Raw genomic sequence first — 8081 nt, forward strand, 5'->3', positions numbered from 1 at the left:
CCTAGAAACCACACTTGGACCACGCCACCGACACCTAACACGAGCGCCTTTTAGGACATCCTTCTGTTTTGGACTTGCTCGCATAGTTGTATTGTTTGTGCTTTCGGTGGTTTGCCCGTGTTTGTCGTTAATTCATCATGACTGACGCTCCTACTTCACCTTTACCAATGTTAAGTACCATAGTTTGTTTTGAGAGCTTTTTTCAGTACCGGGCATTTGTTCTTTTTCCAGTAATGTGGTTTTTTATTTTGGGAGTGGCTTGGCCTTCCTCAGTGTTGGCAGCCATTTTGGCGTTGTTCGCTTCGTTGGTATTTCAAGTTAATATTGCCCATCTGGTACTGTCATCTAGGTTATATCACTTACGTTTTATGACCATTATTATTATCATTATTTTATTATTGTTTTTACTATGGTATTTTTTGAGATAAAATTAGCTGTGTTCAGTAGCCTGAAACACTCACAGTTATTTCTCAAGGACCAAGCAGCCTACACACACCATATAGATATTGACAGCTGTTATAAATGCAGAGCTAATCCTAAAACTAATTAAGTATCATTACTACCAATAAAAAATTATGCAATGTGCTAAAAGCTGCCTTTCTACATCCCTTCAGAGACCAATGGCCATATTATTATTATTATTATTATCATTATTACTATCCAAGCTACAACCCTAATTGGAAAAGCAAGATGCTATAAGCCCAGGGGCTCCAATAGGGAAAAATAGCCCAGTGAGGAAAGGAAATAAGGAAACAAATAACTGAAGAGAACAAATTAACAATAAATCATTCTAAAAAAAGCAATGTCAAAAGAGATATGTCATATATAAACTATTAACAACGTCAAAAACAAATATGTCATATATAAACTATAAAAAGACTCATGTCCGCCTGGTCAACAAAAAAGCATTTGCTCCAACTTTGAACTTTTGAAGTTCTACTGATTCAACAACCCGATTAGGAAGATCATTCCACAACTTGGTAACAGCTGGAATAAAACTTCTAGAGTACTGCGTAGTATTGAGTCTTATGATGGATATATAAAGATGGTATGCCGTGTACCTGAATTTCGTAACTGTATTCATAGGAAACTTACTTGAAAAGATTCACGTTGGAGGAAAGGAATTTTCTCTTCCCGAATCGCTATTGTGATAAAAAATGACGCAAATCTGAAATCCACTAATCTTTATACAAAACAATAAAATTTAACACAACACAAAACCCAACCCTTCAAGTGCAATCATGTTAAGTCTCCTTAAACCTCCTAGAGCTACTGACATGTCACAACTTTCAACCTCCCAAGATTTTTTTTAAGCTTTTCTATAGGATATGAACTACAGTAGTTATAAAATCACCTGTTCTTTTACCCCCAATGGACGTACTGGTACATTTCACAAAACTCATCCCTTTACCCCCATGGACGTACCAGTACGTCCTTGCAAAAAAACTGCTATTTACATTTTTTTGCATATTTTTGATAACTTTATGAGAAACTTCAGGCATTTTCCAAAATAATGATACCAACCTGACCTCTCTATGATGAAAATTAAGGCTGTTAGCGCAATTCAAAAAAAAAATATATTGCAAAATGTGCTTGGAAAAAAAAAAAAACGCCTGGGGGTTAAGGGTTGGAAAATTCCAAATAGCGTTGGGGATAAAAGGGTTAAGTAAAAAGTATCCCCAAAATAATGACCCACATGGTTGACATGTGCAGCACATCCAAGTACCACTCACCAGAACAGAGGAGCAATGAGATAATGTTCATCTGCAAGTGAAGCGAACTACAGCGGAACAAAGACTATTTGAGGGACGTCACATAAATTAATGGTAATTGTGATACCTTAATTTCACACCACTTACATGAACCACATTTTTTCAATTGATTATACTGTTTATTATGGCTCTTTTAACATTAATATTGCTGCAAAGCCTTTATTTTCAATATTTTTCACCCAAAACCCAAGTTTTCTACATTCCAATGTGCATGGCTGAAATGGATAAAACACAAGATAAATAGGAAAAATATATGGTTCATTTATTCAGCGAGAAATTAAAGTATATGTTGACCAAGGACATACCTCTCTGACTTAGTTAAGTGGACCTCAACTTATTTATTTCCAAGTCTGTGACAACTCGTTTGATAAATCTACAAACCTTCCCTATTATTATTATTAAATGCTAAGCTACAACCCTAGTTGGAAAAGCAGGATGCTATAAGCCCAGGGGCCCCAACAGGGAAAATAGCCCAGTGAGGAAAGGAAATAAGGAAATAAGGAAAAATAGAACATTTTAGGAATAGTAACAATATTAAAATAAATATTTCCCATTTAAACTATAAAAACTTTAACAGAACAAGAGGAAGAGAAACTAGATAGAAAAGTGTGCCCAAGTGTACCCTCAAGCAAGAGAACTCTAACCCAAGGCAGTGTAAGACCATGGTACAGAGGCTATGGCACTACCCAAGAATAGAGAACAATGGTTTGATTTTGGAGTGTCCTTCTCCTAGAAGAGCTGCTTACCATAGCTAAAGAGTCTCTTCTACCCTTACCAAGAGGAAAGTAGCCACTGAACAATTACAGTGCAGTAGTTAACCCCTTGGGTGAAGAAGAATTGTCTAGTAATCACAGTGTTGTCAGGTGTATGAGGACAGAGGAGAATCTGTAAAGGATAGGCCAGACTATTCGGTGTCTGTGTAGGCAAAGGGAAAGAACCGTAACCAGAGAGAAGGGTCCTATGTAGTACTGTCTGGCCAGTCAAAGGACCCCATAACTCTCTAGCGGTAGTATCTCAACGGGCGGCTGGTGCCTAGGCCAACCTACTACGTTTCTCATTGGGCAACACTGCATCTTATTGGGGCTTCTTAACTAATAGTCTTGTTTGAATCCTACACCAACTTATATTAAGCATTGGATGATGCTACTTTATATTTTATTAAAAAAAATCAAGTGAATAAATCTTGCCTTAACTATATTATCACACTATTTTACCACTAATTGTGACAAGGGTAACTTGATAGCTATTAGATTGAAGAAAGTGATCAAAGGTGGTGGCTACAATAAAATTTATAATACCGAGATGAAAAAAAATTTTTGGGGCCAATATATCAATGTACTAGACTCGGTTTTTTTTTTATTAATTAGGGCATTGGAACTTGCGAAACTGAATGCATCTTTGCAAGTACTGTACAATATTTTGAATAATATATACTACTCGTGGAAACTACTATTAATGAAGTTATAAATTTCAATAAAAAAAAAAAAAAAAAAAAAAACATTTTGCCCCTAGCTTCATCTTAACCCTTGCCACAGGAACCTCCTACCTTCAGACAGTTCAAAAACAAACACAGATGGTGATTCAGTTGTAAGTTACTTGTTCGAACTCTGCTCAGCAACTGAATAATAGCCCAATGTTCTAAATTCTAAATCTATTGGTTATTTTCAGTATTGGAATATACAATCTAATAAAAGCTCATTTCATTTACCACGTATTTGATGAAGTTAGCTTAATAAGTGGAAATCAAACCTAGGCCAATGTTTGAACAGATACTGGAACGATAAGCTACAACTCACCCCTATGTTAAGTTTGTATTTCACAGGTTTTATTCAGTCAATTATATAATATTCTTAAAGTAATAAGACAGAATGTGATTCATTTTGTATTTGTTAACGTATTTCGTCAAGCAAGATTAAATTTGTAACATATATCTGTTCGAACTGAATTAAAATCAAAATGTTATAAAATATTATAAATACAGTAATAGCCCACTGGGTAACGCACATATTCCACTTGTCAAACTATAGGATTAATGCTACAATGTTTAAGTACAGAGGATTTATAGTACACTGAACGGTCATGAGCAACTCAATAGAAAATGGGGGGGGTGTATGTATGATAGCGATCACCTGTATGTATGATGACAGCAAACTTCGAAAACGGCAGTGTAAGGGGAGTCGCAGGGGGGCATAACCCCACCCCAGATAGGTTAGGTTAGGGGGGGGGGAGAGTCTAGGTTGGTTAGTGTCCCTTTTCTAAGCAAGTGGGAGGAACTGGTCGTTAATATACAAAGGCTCCAAAATGGGATTGAAGTCACATTTTCTATGCATCCTGGCAAGCAAGCGTCTTGGGCATGTTTCATTTACAGTATATAACTCAGGTTTATGACTATTTTTATTAGTTTGACTGGATTTTGACGACAATCGGCTTAAAAAATAAAATTCAAACAAGTTAAATTCTTCGGGATCGCTGAAAAAAAGAAAAAATCAAATTTGATTATCCAGGACCGAAGAGGATCCGGGTTTGGGAACGACATTTTCTTTGCAGCACCTCTACTGGGCTTCGGACTCCTGCCACGGTCGTCATGGTGCTCACAATCCATTCCTCCCATCCCATCACCATCCTTTATATAGGACCTTATCTCCTTCACCAATTACTACAGGCTGCTAGTAATTGGCAAGAGTCCATAGTCCCCTTCAAGGAAAGCCAATTTAAATACATCCAGCCTTCTAAACAAGTTAATATAAACATAAAATAATACTGGAACACTGTGTGGACCCTTTGTATATCAGCGGCCAGTTCCTTACGCGTTCATTAAAAATGGACACCAACTAACCTAAACTTTCCCTCCTAACCTAACCTACAAGCCGTGTCCCTACCTACTTACCTAATGGGGGAGCTAACGCCTCCCTGCGACCCCCCTTACACTGCCGTATTCCAGGTTAGATATAATAATACATACAGGTGGCCGCTATCATACATAAACCCCGACTGTGTATCTTAAGGTGTTTCAAACATTATTGATGACAATTCCTAACAAAAACCTATAAGTTTACACTTATGATAGTTGACGCATAATAATTCAACATGGATAACCGCCTGAAATCATCAAATTACTGTCTCCAAAACGTTTATTGGGTAAATTTGTATTGTATTACAGGGTGTGATTTTCGCACAGAAAATATATGAAACGGCTCCTCCTAAGTATATCCAGTTATACTGTTTTGTATTTTCCTACGGTTATAATACATACAAGAAGGTAATGTATAGAGATGAAAAGGATTGTTTTATGATTATGTATCGATTCCCCAGTATGTTTTCCCCACCCAAAACCACGAGTTCCCACTGGGGGTCCCCCATTATCGGAGGATATAGATGTATATATATTTCTGAAACTATTCATTTGCGACGGGAACGAGTGTTATTTTCGAAGGGAGTGTAATTTTTCCTATAAGAAAAAGTAGTTGATTTCCTAGGTTACATTGCCCTGTAATACACTACAATGAAACTGTTTATTGTTTTATTCTATAATTTTACCGGACTCTCTACACACGTATCAACCTAACACTGTATTAGGCTAAGGTAGGCTACCCTCACAGTTCTAACTACCAGAAGACAAGCTAGAATCACACAATTATTCAAACATATTGCACAAGTTTACGAATGAACAGTTAATATATAAATATCAAACAAACTCAATCCTCGCTGACGACCTTGAAGCCATACCTATGGGGTCTATGGAAGCCTAGACGAAGGACGAACGGAAATTGGCGGTTAACGTATAACGACCTACCGGTAAATTACGATTAACCTTACCAATTAACATTGGACGTCTGTAACACTCTAAATTGGACAACAAAGTGAATACCTAAGTTTGGATTTGACAGAAGGCAATAACCTACTGGGTGACTGACTGAGTTGAGTTGACTGGTCGATCAAAACCGTAAACAAACCATTCATTCTATGTAGGCTCGACTTTAGCCGTCGAAATTTGACGCTATTCAACAATTTATCGAATAAATAAAGCTGAATAAATACACACTATTATTCCTGTAACTCAAATTGTAATAAGGAAATGTAAAATAAATGTTACCGCTACATTTACCGGTGTTAGAAATTATGGATACAGCAATTGTAGACAATTGTTCGTCCACAAGACAACAACAACCTGAAAGCCGGGACGATGGTTCTTTCACACCATATGGCGACTTTTTCCATTTCTAAACAATTTCTAATTGATAAAAAGTTGGATTGGAATCATGATGTGTGATAATGCGAGGCCATTTTTTCCTCTCTATGAGAGAAATTATGGCTGCATATAAAAATTACTTGAGACCTCCCTTTACATCTGTCCGTTTTCTCTCCGAAATTTAATAAAAATTGGAGCTTTGTTGTACCTAGAATATATCTGCATCTGCAGCTGGTCACCGAAATAAGTTGGTTTGACGTAATACAAACTAATTTGTGATTGGATAAGTCCCAAATATTTGTACAAATGCTAGTTTATTGATCATTAGCCTCGCGCTATACCAAGCATGAGAATATACTGCTTCAAGTCTCTAAGTTTCATTACAATTTGATATGAAGTCAGAGTCTGTTTCTGTTTCTGACTATAGGAGGTTAAGTCAAACTCAAGTAAAACTTATCTCGTCCTCACGAAGAAATTTCAAACAAATAAAAGAAAATATATACAGTACATACATACGAAACGCGAGAGGTAGTACAGACAAGATAAAATTGAACATCACAGCTTGTCTGGGGTTCAACGTGGTACTAATAAGCCGTCTGTGAAATTACATGGTATGTCTAAAGTTGTGGAATTTTCATTACACGGGGAATTTGTCCATGATTTAACAGTACAAGTATAAATAGACCTGTGACTGCTGCAGGACAAAGGCCTCAGACCATAGCAAACCAGCCTAGTATGGGTGGACTAGACTAGTACAGCTTTTGCTGATCTTGGCGAAATTCAAACTCTTTTACCACGTTAAGGTATTCCCACTTATAGCCTATTCAGTATCAAACACTTACCTCTAACATGGGATGGCTCCATATAAGAACTACGAAAGTCACAGTCACATTCACACCGCCAACTGCTTAATAGTGGATGAAACTGCCGGTCAGTAAACTTTCCATAACATTACCCAGCTCTAGGTACAACAATGTTCATAATTTTCAAAACATTCCTAATTATTTTCGATATCTGACTGGACGGGTTATCACGCCCAACTATATCAACATAAGCTAAAATCAATAAACAAAATCAAACCATTGTTCTCTAGTCTTAGGAAGTGCCATAGCCTCTGTACCATGGTCTTCCACTGTCTTGGGCTAAAGTTCTCTTGCTTGAGGGTACACCCGGGCACACAGTTCTATCTAGCTTCTCTTCCTCTTGTTTTGTTAAGTTTTTATAGTTTATATAGGAGATATTTATTTCAATATTTTAACTGATCTTAAAACATTTTATCTTTTCTTGTTTCCTTTCCTCACTGAGCTATTTTCCCTGTTGGGGCCCCTGGGCTTATAGCATCCTGCTTTTCCAACTAGGGTTTTAGCTTAGCATTTAATAATAATAATGTAACCTGTTAGAGCCCTTGGGCTTATAGCACCCTGCTTTTCCAACTAGGGTTGTAGTTTAGCAAGTAATAATAATAATAATAATAATAATAATAATAATAATAATAATAATAATAATAATAATAATAATAAAGTTTCAGTACGAGGGACCAGAGTACTTTAATATTTATAATTTAGGTGAAATAAAAATACACCTTTCCTCTATATATTTTTATTGGACATAACTTTATTGGCTCATTTGTTTCTTTTTTAGAGAAGCAATTTATAAAGCAAGCTACAGACATTTGGAAGAACCAAACATGGGAGATGTATAGAAGTCTCCTTTTTTTTTTTTTTTTTTTTTTTTTTTTTTTTTTTGTTGACCAGGCGGACATGAGTCTTTTTATAGTTTATTTATGACATATTTGTTTTTGATGTTGTTAATAGTTTATATATGACATGTCTGTTTTGACGTTGTTACTTCTTTTACAGTGGTTTATTGTTAATTTATTCTCTTCATTTATTTATTTCCTTATTTCCTTTCCTCACTGGGCTATTTTTCCCTGTTGGAGCCCCTGGGCTTATAGCATCTTGCTTTTCCAACTAGGGTTGTAGCTTGGATAGTAATAATAATAATAACAATAATAATGTCTAGAAACTATCGGTGTTAGAGGTGCCAAGTAAATTACTTTTCATGCACATATTGATTATACATTTATTCATTTATTCACATGTAATGCTGTATCTATATTT

The 8081-nt window shown here is 36.0% G+C and overlaps 1 protein-coding gene across 9 annotated transcripts in view; it reads right to left on the reverse strand.

The window, feature by feature from the left end:
* LOC137627902 (uncharacterized) overlaps positions 1-6045 on the reverse strand; it is a 47431-nt gene extending 41386 nt beyond the window's left edge. For 2 of the 9 annotated variants that reach the window (XM_068359353.1, XM_068359352.1), the window contains exon 1: positions 5878-6042. The gene's annotated coding sequence lies outside the window, so the exon portion shown is untranslated. Of the gene's footprint in view, positions 1-5498; positions 5634-5674; positions 5793-5865 lie in introns of those variants that run through there. The other 7 variants (XM_068359346.1, XM_068359347.1, XM_068359350.1 and 4 more) reach the window with 7 other exon arrangements.
* Between the last annotated feature and the right edge of the window lie 2036 nt (positions 6046-8081).

The sequence above is a fragment of the Palaemon carinicauda genome, chromosome 35 (genome assembly GCF_036898095.1).
Source record: "Palaemon carinicauda isolate YSFRI2023 chromosome 35, ASM3689809v2, whole genome shotgun sequence".
Taxonomy (NCBI): Eukaryota; Metazoa; Arthropoda; class Malacostraca; order Decapoda; family Palaemonidae; genus Palaemon; species Palaemon carinicauda.